General features: G+C 38.4%; 2 long non-coding RNA genes across 3 annotated transcripts in view; one reads left to right on the top strand and one right to left on the bottom strand.

Annotated features, from left to right (window-relative positions):
• Nucleotides 1-215, bottom strand: part of LOC104866904 — a 905-nt gene extending 690 nt beyond the window's left edge. The window contains exon 1 of one of the 2 annotated variants that reach the window (XR_004515855.1): nt 168-215. This is a non-coding gene — a long non-coding RNA (uncharacterized LOC104866904). Of the gene's footprint in view, nt 1-4; nt 91-167 lie in introns of those variants that run through there. The other variant, XR_781601.3, reaches the window with a different exon arrangement.
• Nucleotides 7-18,767, top strand: part of LOC104866909 — a 20,711-nt gene continuing 1,950 nt past the window's right edge. Inside the window, exons 1-6 of the long non-coding RNA XR_002025596.2 lie at nt 7-10,180; nt 11,782-11,838; nt 13,632-13,754; nt 15,701-15,909; nt 16,170-16,439; nt 17,488-17,654. This is a non-coding gene — a long non-coding RNA (uncharacterized LOC104866909). The remainder of the gene's footprint in view (nt 10,181-11,781; nt 11,839-13,631; nt 13,755-15,700; nt 15,910-16,169; nt 16,440-17,487; nt 17,655-18,767) is intronic.

Below are 18,767 nucleotides of genomic sequence, written 5' to 3'. Positions count from 1 at the left end.
GTACCTTGAATTATAATTTGCATCAAGGTGCACAACTGTGATGACCAAAAATCTTGTACCTTGAATTATAATTTGCATCAAGGTGCACAACTGTAATAACCAAAACCTTGTACCTTGAATTATAATTTGCATCAAGGTGCACAACTGTGATGACCAAAACCTCGTACCTTGAATTATAATTTGCATCAAGGTGCACAACTGTGATGACCAAAAATCTTGTACCTTGAATTATAATTTGCATCAAGGTGCACAACTGTAATGACCAAAACCTTGTACCTTGAATTATAGTTTGCATCAAGGTGCACAACTGTGATGACCAAAAACCTTGTACCTTGAATTATAATTTGCATTAAGGTGCACAACTGTGATGACCAAAACCTTGTACCTTGAATTATAGTTTGCATCAAGGTGCACAACTGTGATGACCAAAAACGTTGTACCTTGAATTATAATTTGCATCAAGGTCCACAACTGTAATGACCAAAACCTTGTACCTTGAATTATAATTTGCATCAAGGTGCACAACTGTAATGACCAAAACCTTGTACTTTGAATTATAATTTGCATAAGTATACATCTCATCTAATAGAAAAAAGATTATTCTGTCAGAACTTTGCAATACAACAGTAGTACTGATCACAAAGGGCCCTAATCTTGGCCTGTTACCTGGGTGACTGTGTTTGTGTGAGACACTGTGTACTAGACTGGGAACCTTCTCCCCAACTGTGCCCTGTCCTCCCCTATCCATCTACCTTTCCCTTCCAACAGGGACTGCCCACTCATAAAAGATCCTTAGACACGACCCATGAAGGTGCACAGCTGTAAGGACCAAAACCATGCACCTTGAATACAAAGGTGCAGGATTGTACGTAGCTCATCTCATTGGAATAAGATCCTGTTTTCAGCCCCTTTTGCAGTACATACATCAGGAGTACTGATCACTAAGGCCCTAATCTTGGCCTATCATATACGTGGCTGTGTTTGTCTGCGTTCCTGTGTACTAGTCAAAGAGCTTTCCTGTCTACCCCGTAACTCTGTCCTGCTGTCCCATCCATATTCCTTTCCCTTCCAATGAGGACTGCCCACACATAAGCCCCTTACCCTTGATGCATCAAGATATGTACAGTTGCAATGATCATAACTCTACCTTGAATATTAATGTGCATAACTGCACATGGCTCATCTTAGTGGAATAAGAACCTACTGTCAGAACTTTCTCAGTACAGTAGGGGTACTGATCATGAAGGCCTCTAATCCTGGCCTGCCATATGGACAGTTCTATTTTTCTGAGTTCTATATACTAGACAAGGACCCTTTATACCTCCCAACCTGCCTTGTCCTTACCTATCCATCTTCATTTCCTTTCTAAAAGAAACTGCCCACTCATAAGACCCTTACACATGACCCGTCAAGGTGTACAAGTGTAATGACCAAAACCATGCACCTTGAATACTAGTGTGCGTGATTGCACATGGCTCATCACATTGGGGTAAAATCCTACTGTCAGAAATGCTGCAGTACAGCAGGGTTGCTGATCATAAAGGCCTGTAATCCTGGCCTTTTATATGAGTGATTATGTTTGCGAGTTTCTGTGTACTAGACAAGGAACCTTTGTAACTGCAAACCTACCCTGCCTTCTTTTATCTAACTTCTTTTCCCTTCCAACAGGGGCTGTCAACTAATAAGATCCTTACATATGACCCATCAAGGTGCACAATTGTAATGACCAAAACTGTGCACATTGACTATAAAGCTACATGACTGCACATGGCTCATCTCATTGGAATAAGATCCTATTCCCAGCCCCTTTTGCAGTACAGCAGGGGTACTTATCACTAAGGCCCTAATTTTGGTCTATTATATGATTGACTGGTTTTCTGAATTCCTGTACTCAAGGAACCTAACCACTCCCTGACTCAACCCTGCTTCCCCTATTCATCTTTCTTTTCCTTCCAAAGACCTTTACACTTGAATCTATTAAGATGCGCAATTGTAGTAAGCAAAAACATGCACCTTGAATACTAATGTCCATAACTGCATGTGGCTCATCTCTTGGAATAAGATCCTACTCAGCCCCTTTTGCGGTACAGCAGGGGTACTGGTCATGAAGGCCTCTAATCCTGGCCTATTGTATGCCTGATTATGTTTTTCTGAGTATTAGACAAAGACCCTTCATACTTTGTAACCCTGCCTTGTCCTCCCTTATCCATCTTCCTTTCCTTTCTGACAGGAACTGCCCACTCATAAGACCTTTACATGTGGTCTGTCAAGGTACACAAGTGTAATGACCAAAACCATGCACCTTGAATACTAACGTGCATGACTGCATATGGTTCAACTCATTGGAGTAAAAGCCTACTGTAAGAACATTTGCAGTATTGCAGAGTTGCTGATCATGAGGGCCTCTTATCCTGGCCTTTTATATTACATGATTGTGTTTGCCCGAGTTCCTGTGTACTAGACAAGGAATCTTGCAACTCCTCAACCTTGCTCTGCCCTCCCCTATCCATCTTCCTTTCCCTTCCAACAGGGACTGCCCACTTATAAGACCCTTGCCATGACCCATCAAGGTGCACAATTGTAATGAACAAACCACGCACCTTGAATACAATGGTGCATGACTGCACATGGCTCATTTCTTTGGAATAAGATCCTATTCTCAGCTCCTTTTGCAGTACAGCAGGGGTACTGATAATGAAGGCTCCTAATCTTGGCCAGTTATATGGGTGACTGTTTTTATGAGTTCTTGTGTACTAGACCAGGAACCCTCCATTCCCTAACCCTGCCTTACACTTCCTTACTTATCTTCAGGGGCTACCCACACATAAGCCACACTGGACCCATCAAGGTGCATAATTATAATGACAAAAGCACGCATCTTGAATACTGATGTGCATAACTGCACATGGCTCATCACTGGAATAAGATCCTACTCTCAGTCCCTTTTGCAGGACAGCAGCAATACTGTTCACCAAACCTCTAATCGTGGCCAGTTATATGGGTAATTATGTTTGTGTGAGTTCCTGTGTATTAATCAAGGAACCTTCCCCCTCCCCAACCCTGCCCTGCCCTCCCCTCCCCTGTCTATCTTCCTTTCCCTTCCAACAGGGACTGCCCACTCATAATACCCTTGTATCTGATCCATCAAGGTGCACAACTGTAGTGACCAAACTATGCACCTTGAATACAAAGGTATGTGACTGCACATGGCTCATCTCATTGGAATAAGGTCCTGTTCTCAGACCCTTTTGCAGTACAGCAGGGTTGCTGATAAAAAAGGGCCTTATCTTATCCTATTATACAGGTGGCTATGTTTATTTGAGTTCCTGTATATTAGCCACGGAACTTCCTATTCCCTAACTGCCCTGCCCTCCCCTTCCCATCTTTTCCCTTCAGATTGCCCACATATAATCCACTTATACTTGACCCATCAAGGTGCATAACTGTAATAACTAAAACCATGCATCTTGAATACTAATGTGCATAACTGCATGAGGCACTTCATTGGTATAAGATCCTATTCTCAGCCCCCTTTGCAGTACAGCAGGGGTACTTACTACTAAGGCCCTAATATTGGCCTGTTATATGGGTGGTTGTGTTTGTGTGAGTTCCTGTGTACTAAACAGGGAACCTTTGCAACCCCTAACCTGGCCCTGCCTTCCCCTGTCCATCTTCCTGTTCTTCCATCAGGGACTGCCCATTCGTAAGACCCTAATACTTGCCCTGTCAAAGTGCACAACTGTAATGACCAAAACTATGCAAGTTGAATAATAATGTACATAACTGTACATAGCTCATCTAATTGGAATTAGATTCAACTGCCAGAACTCTTGCTTTATAGCAGGGGTACTGATCACCAGGGCCCTAATCTTAGCTTATTATATGGGTGATTTTGTCTGAGTTCCTAAGTACTAGACAAGGAACCGCCCCCCACCAAACCCTGTCCTTCTGTATCTCATCTAACTTCCCTTCCCTTGTAGCAGAGACTGCCCACTCACAAGACCCTTTACACTTGACCTGTCAAGGTGCACAGGTGTAATGACCAAAACCCTGCATCTTGACTACTACTGTGCATAACTGCACATGACTCATTTCATTGTAATAAGACCTTACTGTCATAACTTTTGCAGTACAGCATGGGTACTGATTACCAAGGCCCTAATCTTGGCCTATTATGTGGGTGATTTTGTCTGAGTTCCTCTGTACTAAACAAGGAACCTTTCCTCCAACTTGCTTTCCCTTCCAACGGGAACTGCTTGCTCAGTCAAGGCGCACAAGTGTAATGACCAAAATCACGCACCTTGAATACTAATGTGCAGAAGTGCAGGTAGCTTATCTCATTGGAATAACATCCTACTCTCAGCCTCCTTTTCAGTACAGTAGGCATACTGATCACTAAGGCCCTAATCTTGGCCTGTTAACATGGATAATTATTTTGTCTAAATTACTTTTTACTGGACAAGGAATCCCTCCTTTCCTACCTATCTTTTTTTAACCTTCCAGCTGGGACTATGTACTCCAAAGACTCTTACAGTTGACCAGTCAGGGTGCATGCACTATTGTAATGATCAAAACCATGCACCTGGAATACTAATGCGCATAAATGCACATGGCTCATCTCATTTGAATAAGATCCTACTACCACCTCCTTTTGAGCCATATAGGAGGGTTGATGATTATAAGGCCCTAATCTTGGCCTGTTATATGAGTGATTGGGTCAGTCTCAGTTTCTGTGTAGTAGACCTCCCCCGTAACAGTACGCTACCCTCCCCTTTTGCACTTCCATTTCTTTCCAACAAGGACTCCCTACTTTATTTATAAGACTCTTGACCAGTCAAGGTGTACAATTGTAATGACCAAATCATTCACCTTGAATACTAATGTGCATGACTACATGTGGCTCATCTCATTTGAATGAGATTCTATTCTCGGTCCCCTTTTGCCCTGTAGCAGGTGTGCTGATTACCATGACCCTTATTCTTGTTCTGTTATGTCAGTAATTATATTTTTCCTAGTTCCTGTGCATTAGACAGGAACCTTCCCAATCCTGCCCTGCCTTCCCTCAACCAACTTCCTTTCCCTTTATCAGGGACTGCCTATTCCATAAGACCCTTATACTTCACTAGTCAATGTGCACAATTATAATGTCCAAAGTCATTGCAGGAATTCTAATGTGCATAACTGTACATAGTTTGTCTCATTTTAATAAGATCTCACACTCAGCTCCTTTGGAATATAGCAGGGGTACCAACTGATTACTAAGGCTACTAATCTTGGCCTATTTATTATATGGGTGATTATGTTTGAATTCCTGTGTATCACACAAGGAATCTTCCTCCCCAACCCTGCTTTGCTCTCCCCACTTCCAACTTCTTTCTCTTCCCTAAAGACGCCTACAATTGAACAGTCAAGATGTATAATTGTAATGACCACAACCATGCACCTTAAATACTTGAATACTTACACTTCATCCCAATTGAATAAGATCCTACTCTCAGCCTCTTTTGATATAGCAAGGGTGCTGATTACTAAAGGCCTCTAATCTTGGCCTGCTATATATATGCATGATTATATTTGTCTCAGTTCCTGTGTACTAAACAATGAATCTTTGCCTCCCCTTTCCAACTTCTTTTCCCTTCCAACAGGAACTGCCTACTCCATAAGACCCTTACATTTGAATAGTAAAGGTGCACAATTGTAATGATCACAACTGTATACCTAGAATACTAATGTACTTAACTGTACATGCTTTACCCCATTTGAATATGATCCTTCTCTCAATCCCTTTTTCCATACAGCAGGCACACTGATCACTAATGCTCCTATTTTCAGACTGTTATGTGGGTGATTATGTTTGAGTTTCTGTGTGTAGTAGACAAAGACCTAACCCTCTCCTCCAAGTTCTTCCCTATTTTCCTCCATCCGTTTTCCTTTCCTTTCTAGCCCACTCTATAAGACTCTTACACTTGAACAGTCAAGGTGCACAATTATAATGAGTGACTAGAATCATAAACCTTAAATACTTATGTGTGTAACTGCACAGGGTTCATCCCATTTGAATAAGATCCTACTCTCAGCCCCCTCTGCAGTAAAACAGGGATACTGATTATTAAGACTCCTATTGGCCTGTTATATGGGCATTTATGTTTGTTTGAATTCCTGTATATTACTATACGTGGAACTCCTCAGCCCTGCCCTGCCCTCTCCCACCCTTCTTTTGCCTTCCAGGAGGGACGGCCTACCTCATTAAGACTCTTATACTTGAACAGTAAAAGTGGCCAATTATAATGGTTCCAGTAATGAACCTTCAATACTAATGTGCATAACAGCACCGATTCATCTCATTTGAGTAAAATGCTACCATTAGGCAGGCCCTTTTGCAATACAGCAGGGATGTTGATCACTAATGCCCATATTCCTTGCTTATTATTTAGGCCTTTATACTTGTCCAGGTTGTTGTGTACTATATGAGGAAACCTCTGCCCTGATCTCCCTCCTCCAACTTCTTTTAGCAGAGATAAGTACTCTTTAGGAACATTATATGTAAACTGTTACAGTGCACAATTGTAATGACCACAGCCATACACCTTGGACAGTAATGTGCATATTTGCACATGGCTAGTCTCACTTGAACAAAATTCTACTTTCTAGACCCTTTTGTAGTAAAGCAGGGGTTCGTTAATAGAATTGTCCATTCTTATTTGGCCCATTATCTTGATGATTATATTTGTCTAGGTTTCTGTGTTCTAGACCACTTGCTTTGCCTTCTAGCAAGATGAACACTCCATAATACCTTTACATTTAAGTAGTCCAGATGCACAGATATAATGGTTACAACCATGCATCTAGGACATTAATGTTCATAACTGCATGTGTCTCATTCCTTTTAAGTAAGATCTTACTCTCAACCCCCTTAGCAATACAGCAGGAGTGCTGAACCATAAAGCCTCTTTTTTTGGCTTCTTCATTACTAGATCAGACCACCCTATCCATCTCGCCCTTTACTTTTTAAATGATAGTGCCCTCTACTTTTAAGATCCTTATACTTGTACAAAGTATGTAGTTTTATTTGTCCATAGCTATGTCTCTGGAACAGTAATACATATTATCAGGACATAGTATATCCTATTTAACTAGTCCTTTCCTCTTGCCCTCCATTTACTGCATACCAAAGTTTCTGACTTCTTAGTTCCTTGTTTTCATGACCTTATTACTTGCAGAATTTCATTAGTCTGAGTTTTTGTGCACTAGACAAGAATACCTCATCTCTGACTTCTACTTTTTAAGAAGTGGTGCCCACTGCTTAAGGCTTTTACATTTGAACAGGTAATGTACATTATTACAGTTGCCCACAACTGTTACTTCTAGGACCATTGTACCTCTGCATCACTGCAGGGGACATATATAATTGAAATTTTCTTTAGTCTTTGCTGGGGTACTAAAGTCATACCCCCTCATATTTCATTTGGCCTATAGCAAAGTGCTGATAACCAAACCAAAGTCCTCTGCTTTTGGACTGTAAATATATACAATTGCATTTGCTCCTGTTTTGTGCACTAGAAAAAGATCCTACCTATTTTCTTAATATTTTCAGTAGAAAATGCCCACCACTCAAGACTCTTTCAGTTGGAAACTTCATGTACAGAAATAAAATTTGCTAAGCATGTCTTATATCAGAGCCCTTGTACCCTCTTTGCTTTAAAGCACAGAAATGCTTTCATTTAGTATCCTTTGTTTTGGGCTTCATTGTGCATTAATATAATTGTCCCTCCTTTTTTTGGACTAGAATTTCATCTCCTTATATCCCCGTTGCATCGGGTGTGTTGGTGATGAAAGAGCCTTCTATATGAATGGTGATATGCATAATTATCTTTGTGGACCTATGGAGTAAAAAAAGGACATTGTTACTATCACTACCTCTTGATCACTGCTGAGCTATTTATAACCTCTGTTCTTGAACAATTAGTGTACCACAATAACCAATGACAATTATCTTGAGTGCTGATCATTAGATAGGACCCTGCACCCTCTGCATACATCAGAAGTGCTGACCAACTAAGATTCCTTGGATTGTTAGTGTGAATATTTGCAATCTAGGATACTATATCCTCATACCCCCTTTGCTTTACTACTGACCATCCAAAACATCTCTTGGGACTGTTAATGAGCACAATGGCAATTATTAATGTTACTTTTTTTCTCCTAAAATTATCTTGGGACTGTTAATAGGTACAGTGCAATCATAAATGGTTATTTTTCTTTGGGGATCCTATTGAACAGTTACTCCTCCCCCAGTTTCACATGGCATTAATAAAGTACAAATATTGCAGCATGCCATGTACTTGTGCATAAAACAATGACCCGTACTTCATACCTTTTTCATTGGTCCAGTATATAAAATCCCAAGTAGCCAAGGCCTTAACATTTATACAAGATTTTCCCTCTCCTCTGCCCTTTGTCTGCCTTGTGTCCCTTCTTAGGGACTATTAATGTCCATAATCTGGCCATTAGATATGATTGTACTCCCTGTCCCCCTGCCCTGCCCCTTTCACCTCTTTGCTGGGTAATGACTGGGCAGAGACCTTTCTCTTGGACTTATTAATTTAACAGTCTCACGTGTCATTGGTTTACCCACTTTATCTGGCTGTAATGTCTCAGTTGTACTTTCCTTGGTCTTGCCCATTTGACAGGGAGTTCTCCACTTCCTTTGCACTGCTTCTGAGTAGTGGCCAGTTACCCAAAGCCCCTTGTGTGTTATTAATGAACACAGTACACATTGTCCTATTTTGCATCCCATCAGTCCCTATCAGTTGGTTGTGTTGGTGCAGTGTTAATTTTCAAAAGCAAGGCTGAACTGGGTGTGTGAGCCTTCACTCCTTTTCTTCCATTTGTTAATTATCTCAGTTCCAATTACTGGCACATTTCCAGGACAAGAACCCTCCTCTGTTGCTGTTATTGTGCAAAATGTTCAAAGCAAGTGAGGCTGAAGGAGCTGGATTGCTACCCTTTAGTTGTGGTTTTCAGTTAATGGTATCAATTGAAAACTGACTCCGCAGGAAGGAAAATTAGCACTTTATGTGTTTTTTTCCCTTTTAGAGTATATTACCTAGTTAAGAATCTAGCCTCTAGTCCTTTATGTGTTGCTGTTGTATAGTGCCAGTGGCCAGGCCACAACCAGAAAAATTGGTCTTGTTTTATTTTTAAAGAAAGACATTTGGAATGAAAGGTAGAATTGATCACCTGGCCATTAGCCTTTTTGAAGGCCCCTCAAGATATCCATTTATATTACATTCCTGGTGACTAGTGTCTCATTGTACTTAGTGTGGTAGATATGTGGATAGATCATTGTGAGGCTTATTACCTTAGTACTGTGTTACCAAAGGAATTTTAGAGTGGAAACTTAAGTGGAATCTTTGTTTGAGCTGTACTATAATGTAAGAAACAATCTTTCTTTGGGCTTTACCGTGATTCGCTTTTAGGAAAATTACCTAAACCTTCTAATCCTTAAGTTTCTTCATCTTGAGCATTAGCCCTTACTTCAAGAAGATTGTTGTACCTGGCAAGCGCAAGCACCCGAATTTGATCCCTGATCCCATCCCCCCCAAAAAATAGAAGATTGCTATAAATGGATTAAATGAGAGAACATATGGTTAGAGGCTTTTGAAAATTATAGACCACCTCATTTGATTATATAAAATGCATTTTATTAAATAAAATGCACCATTTAATTCTGCTACTAATTTGAAGTAGTTTGAAGAACCAACCTAAAGTGAACATTTACCTTAAAATGATGGGACTTGTTTCCCCATTTTATAGCATAAGAAAAATAAGCCAAGATCTAATCGTTTTTCTAAGCATAAACTTTAACAAATGTAATAGTAAAAAAAAAAAAACCCCAAAACAACTCACCTTCTAATTGTATAAGGCAAGGATGGTGAGCTTATGACACACTTACTTGTCACAGCCTCTTTTGTCAATGAAAGCTCTCAAAGATTTTCTGTCACTGGTGTTTGGTGACAACTCAGTATTTAGTATGAAGGAGTGGAATCATATAACTAGTTGTCACAAAAGCCATACTTTGTAGTCACTGAGAAAGGATACTATTCCTTAAGAAGGTTATCTGAAGATCTGCCCAGCTCAGGGACGGCTATGAGAAGAGTTGCTGGCGTTTTAGAATACTGTAAGTATTATTTTATAGCTATTAACTAATCTTTTCCCTACTCTGTTTTCTTTCTCTTAGATGGTACCCATAGAAAAGTCAGAAAGTCTTACTTAGTCTCTTTGCCTCTTCTCATCTGCAGTATATACATACATAATACATATATGTTAATCAACAGATTTATATAATTAATATTGTGTACCCAGTCCTATGCAAGGTTACCCTGAAATGAGGGATAGAAATCATATCTTAACAACTTCATCCTTGAGATGGTTGTATTAAAAAACTAATATGAACACACTTGAAATAACTTTAGGAAATGATGATCAGGTATTGTATGAATTATAAGTAATAGAGGTTTTTTTTGGTGTTTTAAGACAGGGTCTTGCTGTACAATCCAGGCTGGCCTAGAATGTACTATGTAGCCCGGGCTGGTGTTGTACTCACAGCGATCCTCCTGCATCAGCCTTCTGAGTACTGGGATTGGATTACAGGTGTGCACTACCATGCCCAGTAGTAATAAGAGCTTTTAAAAGAGAGCTCACTAGGGTTTGAGGTTGATAGGATAAGTTCAAAGAAGGATATGGGTTTCCTTTTTCTCTTTGAGCCAGAATATGATTAAAACATTAGCCATCTGAGTAGTCCAGTTGGTTTATTTTAATGTCATTTTAAAAACTTAGAGGCATGGAAAGATATTAAGGAGATAGAGCCTAGTCATTTTTTTGGCTATATGTCGAGGCCAACAACTAGGTGATTATTAAGTTAACAAGTTTAAGCTTTTCAAAGTCCAGGGCTTGGGGATATAAATTTGATACTTTGGCTGTTTGTATCATTTTACTGTATTTTGGCCCAAGGACAGATGACTATCAGGTAATCCAGATCAGAGATATGTTTTAATTTGGAATCTTTTTGCCAAGATGACAGTGGAGAAATACAAGCTTTAGAAGGAAGTCTTGATCTTGTTTATTTTATACTGTAGTTTATTTATCCTTTTCCTTTCACCTTTTTCACGAGGTACCATGGCAAGCTAAAACAAGCTTACCTTCCTTTATATAAAACAAACACAAATGTCTAGATTGAGAAAAACACATAAAATTTGAACTTGTTTTAGTGTATATGTATGCACCCTAGCAGGAGCAACAAGAACCATATAAATGAGCTGGGCTTCTTTTACAACCCATTTTAATTAATATTCATATTTGCTAAAAGCTTGCCTCGCCTCCTCCCCTCCAGTATTAGTATTGCCTGTCTAGCCAGGGGAAATATATGTACATATATATGTGGTCTGTGGCATTTTCTAGCTCTAGCTGTATTTCAGAAATAAGCATCTCAAAGAGAAAACTTTGAGGTCTTAAAGAATGTTTTGTGGGGTGCTGACTTAAGAAAGTTGCTTGAAATATAAATATGTTCTCCAATTTTAAGTTATCTTTTTCAAAGACCTGCTTTACGCACTCACATAGAATTTGGAGTTGCATGAGAATATAGCCACACATCCTCAGAATTCTTATAACCCCAATTTGAGAAAATGTGATGGTTTATAAAATGCTTTATTGCTATTGATCAAATTATCATTCAGTGTCACCAAACACCTTTCTAACTATCATTGAAATTTGTTTTAAAAGGATGACTTTGGAGCTGGTTTCTGTACCCTGACTCGAGGAAAGATGACTCGATTTTAGGTGGGTTGATGACTGCAAGATACCATCTAACATGAATCTTGGAATTGCGTTTTAATTCTTAGCTTGAATCTCTGTGATTGAAAAAATCTCTGGCAGTTGTCAAAAGGGCTGCTGTAGGAATATGAGCATTTAAAAAATTGAGATAGATCTTGTTTTGTTTTTTTTAATTTATTTTTTATTTTTTGGTACCGGGGATTGAACTCAGGTCTTTGCGCTTGCAAGGCAGGCCACCAAACTGCTGAGCTAAATCCCCGGCCCGGTAGATCTTGTTTTAATTCAACAGATATTACGCCAGACATTGGAATAAGTAACAAAGCCAAAGACATGATTTCTGTCAAGAAATTTCCTCTCTCATGGAGAATGTGGAAATGAACAAATCATTATGGTGGTGTATAATCTTTAATGAGTAGTATGAACCCATTAAGAAGTTCTTGGCATAAAGGAAGATGACAGAGGAATCTTAAAATCCTTGTCAATGAATATTAATCACTAGATTTGTAGTTCTGTATCACTTGCAGAATGTAACCACTTTCTCTGGACTTTGATTCGCCCTTAAGGGAAAGGGAATGCTCTTTGAGTATTTCATCACTGTAATAGTGAACAAAACTGGAGGGCTAAGACATTAACATTAATGCAGCCATACTCCATACTTTATTGGTAATATAACAAAATTGCAAGGTAGTTTAGACATAAAAACCACAATAACCTACAATTTTTGAAAGAGTCAGAATATCAGTAGGGGGGAAAAGTATAACATTTGTTTCTTTTTAAATATTATAAGTAGATAGTCTAAATGAATTTGCATTTGGATTAATTTAAAAATTCTTGCCCAGCATGGTGATGCATACCTGTAATCCCAGCAATTGGGAGGCTGAGGCAGGAGGATCTCTGTGAGTTCACGTCCAGCATGGGCTACATAGTGAGACCCTTTCTCAAAAACAAATGAGCAAAACAAAACAAAAACATCCCAAAAGATACTTTAGGTAAATTTGCTCTTACATGGAGTGTTCATTCTCATTAATGGGATTTCAGAAGGGAGCACAGTAAATAAATACATACACGTATGTATGAAGTTCTTTAATTAGAAACCTGTATTTAAGGGTGCAGTATCTAATCTTCGGTTATGTAAGGATGGGGAAGGACATTGCCAAGAGATTTTAAAGCTTGTTTTGCTCGTATTGAGAATATATATCATAGAACACTATTTGACTTTACAAGACAACTTATTTATAGAATAGAGTTGAATAAGTTATCTCCTATATACTCCTTAATTTATTTGATATTAATATTAAGGTCTTTATAATTGGTATCCCTAATGAGGAATCTGCAACCCTACATTTATGTGAGGTTTCCAAGTTTAGCATCCTTGTGCTTTCCACACCATGCCTTTCAGAGTGTTTACAAGGTTGTAAATTGGGCTTAGATCTGCTTCACTGAGCTTCTGTCCTATAGTAAAGGCTGATAGCCAATTATTAAAAATAGTCAAGACAGTTGCTCTGCTACCTTGTGTCAAAGTATGTTTAGCAATTATAGATGACCTTTAGCTATAAATTTAGTCAGCCCTCAAGGTTTGACTCGTATTTTCCTATAGTTCTTTTTCTTCACATGCCTAATCTAGTGCTTTGTCATCTCAGGACCATAGACAGGGAGACCAAACAGGCTAGACAGTAGAGACAGAAAACACCTATCTATGTCTAATATTTCAGATTATATCTTATATATCCTGTACTCAATTAGGGTTTTTAAACAGTTTTGGTAGCTTACTGAACTTTATCTTTTTTTTTTTTCTCAAGGACATTCTGAGCATGTGAAAATTGGACTGCATACAGCTGTGGGAAGCTACAAATTCAGCAGAGTTTTCCTTTTGAGATTTTGGACAAGATCCAGCTAATCTTGTAGGCCACCGGGAGAAGCAGGTAGTTTGAAGAACTTTTTGTCCTTAGACTTCTGTCTTTGACTTTTAAGGATTTTAACTTTCTGAAGCTTGTTTTTTAAGTAGAACATGAGCCAGTCTTCATCAATTTCTACACAGCTTTCTCTAGCTTGACCTTGCTTTGCCTTTTCTTCTCCCTTACCTTTCCCTTACCCTTTCCCCTTCCCTTCCTTTAATAATCCAGACTGGGCTCAAAGTTGAAATGCTCTTCCCTCAGCCTCCCAGAGTGCTGGGCTTACAGGCATGTGTCACCATACCCACCTGGTTCTCTAGCCTTTTGTACCTTGTTTTTCTATATAGAGTTGTTAGCTACTTTCCTAATTGGAGTTCTCTAGGCTTGTGGTCATTTTTGGTTTCTTTGAACATCCTAGAACTCTGATAGTAAGTACCCTATTACACAAGTTGTTTAAGAAATGTACCATGTAGCTTGAGTAAAAAAAAAAACCAGTTGTCGTTACTTTGGCAGTATTCCAGTTTAATACTGTTTAAAGCACAGATTTAAAAAAGGAACTTCTACAAAGTAGGTGATAGGCACTTTGATTGATATGGCTTGCTCAGTTTTTAAAATAGTTCTTTCAAAAGAAGCTAGGGGTAATGTGAAGGACAGTTCTTACAGAACTCAGGATAAGACCACATTGGAGCTTTTCTTAGTGGTTTCATGGCTGTCTTTGTTGGAAAAGCTCTGGCTTCTCCTTCCACTCAGTTTAGCCTTTTAATTTCTTGATCCCTATTGTATTTTCTGGTGAAAACATAAGAGCATTAATAATCTGCATTCTAGATCAGTGATGACAAACCTTTTAGCGTTTTCAATGTTACAAACAGCCCACTGTGGCACATGTGCCATATTTGCCACCACTGTTCTGGATGATTGCTCATAAAGACTAGAGAATAAAGACATGGTTTGGGAATTTGGGTAATTATTCAGCTCTACATTGTTCTTAGAGATGAGAGAAATTGCACAAAATGGACAAATAAAGAATTTTCATTTTGCTAGGCTGATTGCATGAGGTATAATATAAAAAAGCAGGGTTGATTTTTAAATTACAATTTATTACAGTGACAAAAAGCTTACTGTTAATCACCTTTGACACCCATATCCCATCATTCTTTTTTTATTGTTAATTGTGTGTGTGTGTGTGTGTGTGTGTGTGTGTGTGTGTGTGTGTGTGTGTGTTTTGAGACAGGGTCTTGCTTTGTAGTTCAGGTTGGTCTTAAACTTACTATGTAGCCCAGACTGATCTTGCTCCCAGCAATTCTCCTGTATCAGTCTCCTGAGTTCTGAGATTACAGGTGTGCATCACCATGTCTTGCTCTATATTCTGTCACTCTTGCCACATTCTGAATTAATTATGGAAGTCTTCTTTTGTGAGGATCTTTAGTTTTACTGTGCCATATCCTGAATTGATTTAAAACATTTGCCTTTCATGGTCATTTTGACTTCAGGGAAGAGCCAGAAGTCACATGGTACCAGATCTGATGCATAAGGACACATGGTCATATTTTTACAACCCTGCCATTCTGTTGGGTGGCACTGAGCTTTAGCATTCACCATATTTTTTAACACACCTTGCAAAGATACTTAGTAAAGAGAACTTTCAGAACCTCTTCAGAAAGTGGCAAGAAGGATGGAGTGAGTATGTGCAAAGTGAGGGGGAGTAATTTGAGGGGAATATTATAGTAATCCACTTTTTACTATAATAAATTGTTAAAAATTTAAATATTCACCATATATTTTTTTTAATCCTATCTTGTAGAGGTCAATATAACAATAAGTGTCCACCCTTCAATACATACAAGGAAAAGTTTAGATAAGATTTAACTCAACTACTAGTTACCCATTGGGACAGAGTTTGCCAGTGTAGCTGATTTTAAATTTAATTAATTAATTAATTCCTTCTTTTTTTTTTTTTTTTTGGTCTCTTTTTCCAGATCTTCCTTGGGAGAATGGGCTTGTTGCTCTACAGTGCTAGTGACCTATTCCCTTTGATGATCCCTAGGTGGAGATGGGGCATGAGGATCCTCCAGGGGAAAAGCTCACTATCACTGGGCAACAATCCTAGGTCAGGAGGTTTTACTAACTTTCCCGGACTCAGATAGGAAGATGAAGACTCAAAGAGAACCAGCATATGTCAAGATAGGTAAGCTATTCTTAACAGCATAATAAAAAGTCTTAATTTTGATTTTGTTTTCTAATAGACATTTCAGTTTGTTTTCCATTGAGCTTGTATCTACCATTTTCCAATATCTGCTTTGATGAAAACACCTTCCTAACTTGAAAGTAATCAGTGTGAGATTGGTGAAAGTGGTGATGTGAAGTCAGCAGGCTTCATGAGTTTAAAGTAGAACTGTAGGATATTGTAGAGGCTTACTAAATTGTTCAAATTGTTCTCTCTTTTAGGAGAACATGGACAACTGCCACATCAACAATATTGATTTCATGAGCAAATCATTGTTTCAGCTGGTCCTCAAAGTTTTCCATGAAGCCTCAAAGTTTGCCAGTCATTTATATACTTAAGATGCCTTGTGATGTCCTTGGGATATAACCCACAATAAGCTATTTGAGAAGATAAATGAGAATTGTGTCTATGTTATGTTTGCTGATTGATGGAAGCTTCATTACTACAAATGGAAACCCGAAAAAAAAAAAATGGCACAAAGTTACCATCAGGTGAGGTGTAGAGAACTAGGACCTTAAATTCTGTAGGTCAGTGATGGGATGAGCTGATGTGGAAAGTGAGGGTTGGGAGATCAATGTGACTATCCAGTTTAGTAAATCCTTATTGTATAGGCATTGCCTAATATTCTGCAAAAAGAGTAAGTACCCTATAAATTCCATAGGTGTTTTCATGGGAGGACCTTTTAAAGTGTTATAATTGACTAGAAAGACTCTCAGATTCAGAAATAGAGAAAATTAATAACAACTTGTTAGAGAGCCTAGTAACTAGAAAGTTAATGTGACAGTTGTCTAAGAAGAGCTGTTGTTGTACTGAGAATGTTAAGACCATTATCCTGTGTAGATTTTCTTATCGGGAGAGTAACTTCCTCCCAGCAACTCACCTTTATCTCAGAGTTTCGGAAATGCTGCTCTATGTTGTCTTTTGTTAGTTCTGAGCAGTATTTATTTGCTTAAATAAAGCTAATTTAATCAGGCATGGTGGCACATGTCTCTGTAACTCCAGCTCTGTGGAGGCTGAGGCTGGAGGATCACTGTGAGTTCAAGACCCTCCAGGGCTACACAGTGAGTTCAAGGCCAGCAGGAACCACATAGCAAGACACAGTCTCAAAAAGCCAAGAAAAAAATTCTGCTAACTTGGATTGTGTTTTTATACTGTATTCTCTTTTTACCTTTATGTTTATTTTTGTGATCTCAGTTATTAATCATTTAAAAGGACTTCTTCCTAGCTGATTGGCATTTTAAACAAGATTCCCCTCTTCAATTTAAGTTATAAGTCTGCGACTGGTGATGGTCCCTCCAGTGACTCATCAAGTCTTCAGCGATGGACATTTTCCTATTCATGCCATAGTTTCTTATTTTATTGAGTGAGGATATTTTATTCATTGTATCAAAGGACCTAAGAGTTTTAGCTTTATAGTTTTCTTACACCTTGTGGAAACATATTTTAATAGCTCACTAATTAGAATCTTTTATAAATGTAGCACCGCATTCAATACTTCTTGTATAACATTTACATAGTTTCTTCTCTTGTTTTTTGTAGCTCCTGTTTGTTCCCTTCATATCTGTTAAATCATTCTTTCCAAAAGCAATACAACTGCTGGGTCTTCAGCAGAACCAAGAAATGTAAACACACCAAAGAAAGCCACCTCTCCTGTGTCTGAAGAGGAACATGCCTAGTACTATAATATTTTAGAATAGCAGAATGAAGTAAGTTGTTGATGTAATAATCCTGTAGCTGTTTTTTGGGAGTTGGTATTTGATGGAGTATAATGGTGTAACATGAAGCAAGGCCAACTGTGAGATGGGAAGATGACTAGTATCCCCAGTCTCTCATATTACCAGCTGGGTTTATTGAAGCAATTCAGAAGATACTAGTCTGCTTACCAGTTATATCACAGAGAAATTTAGCCTGTATTTGTGCTATTGGGCATCTTTATTGCATTAAATGCTCTGCTATACTTAGAGGCTTAAACATTGAAAAGCCAAAGATAGTCTTTGCTTTCTATTGAAAGCATGGATCTTTCTCATCTGTATTTGTGAGAGAATCTATTTGCAGTTAAGATTTAATATGAAAAGGAAATTAAATCCTGAAAAAAACATTTAATTTTGAAAGTTATAAAAACCAAGTCAGTTTCCTAAAGTGATGGGGAAAGGTAAATACAAAAAATGACAGGGTTGCATAAGAGCCCTTTATTAAAATATTCACTCATCTCTGAAATCTCATTTGGCTTTTATGGAAATTTTTGTAAGTAGTTATAGCAGAATATTAAAAAACACATATATATATTTTTGTTTTGTTTTTTTGGCACCAGGAATAAAACGCGGGTCCTTGTGCTTGCAAGGCAGGCTGTGGAACTACTAAGCTAAATTCCTGGCCCTAAAAAAGCACATATTTGTGTATTAATCGTTTTTGGTACTCATTAGGTATATGACTTTTTGTTTTGTTTTGGTTTTTTTGGTACCAGGGATCAAACTCGGGTCCCTGCGCTTGCAAAGCAGGTGCCGGAACCACTGAGCTAAATCCCGGGCCCCAGGTATATGACTTTGGACAGTTTAAGAGTTTCTAATTAGATTTGTCTGATAATGAAGGTTAAATGAAATAATGAATGTAAATGCTTAGTGCAGTGCCTGGTATGTGGCAAGTAAAAGATAACCCAAGAAGTTTTCATAATTTCCTTTGATACAATACAAGTGGCCACTGAAAGTCTCTTGTGGCAGGTAGAATGTTTTGGTTCTATATAGGAAATCCTCAAGCTGAAAGTGTGTAACTAGAAGAGCACCTGAGTTGTTGGTGTTATTATGTATTATTATTATTATTAT

The sequence above is a fragment of the Fukomys damarensis genome, unplaced genomic scaffold (genome assembly GCF_012274545.1).
Source record: "Fukomys damarensis isolate Sample0158 unplaced genomic scaffold, DMR_v1.0_HiC HiC_scaffold_39, whole genome shotgun sequence".
In the NCBI taxonomy this organism is placed as follows: Eukaryota; Metazoa; Chordata; class Mammalia; order Rodentia; family Bathyergidae; genus Fukomys; species Fukomys damarensis.
This window is presented reverse-complemented; position numbering and strand designations above follow the sequence as displayed.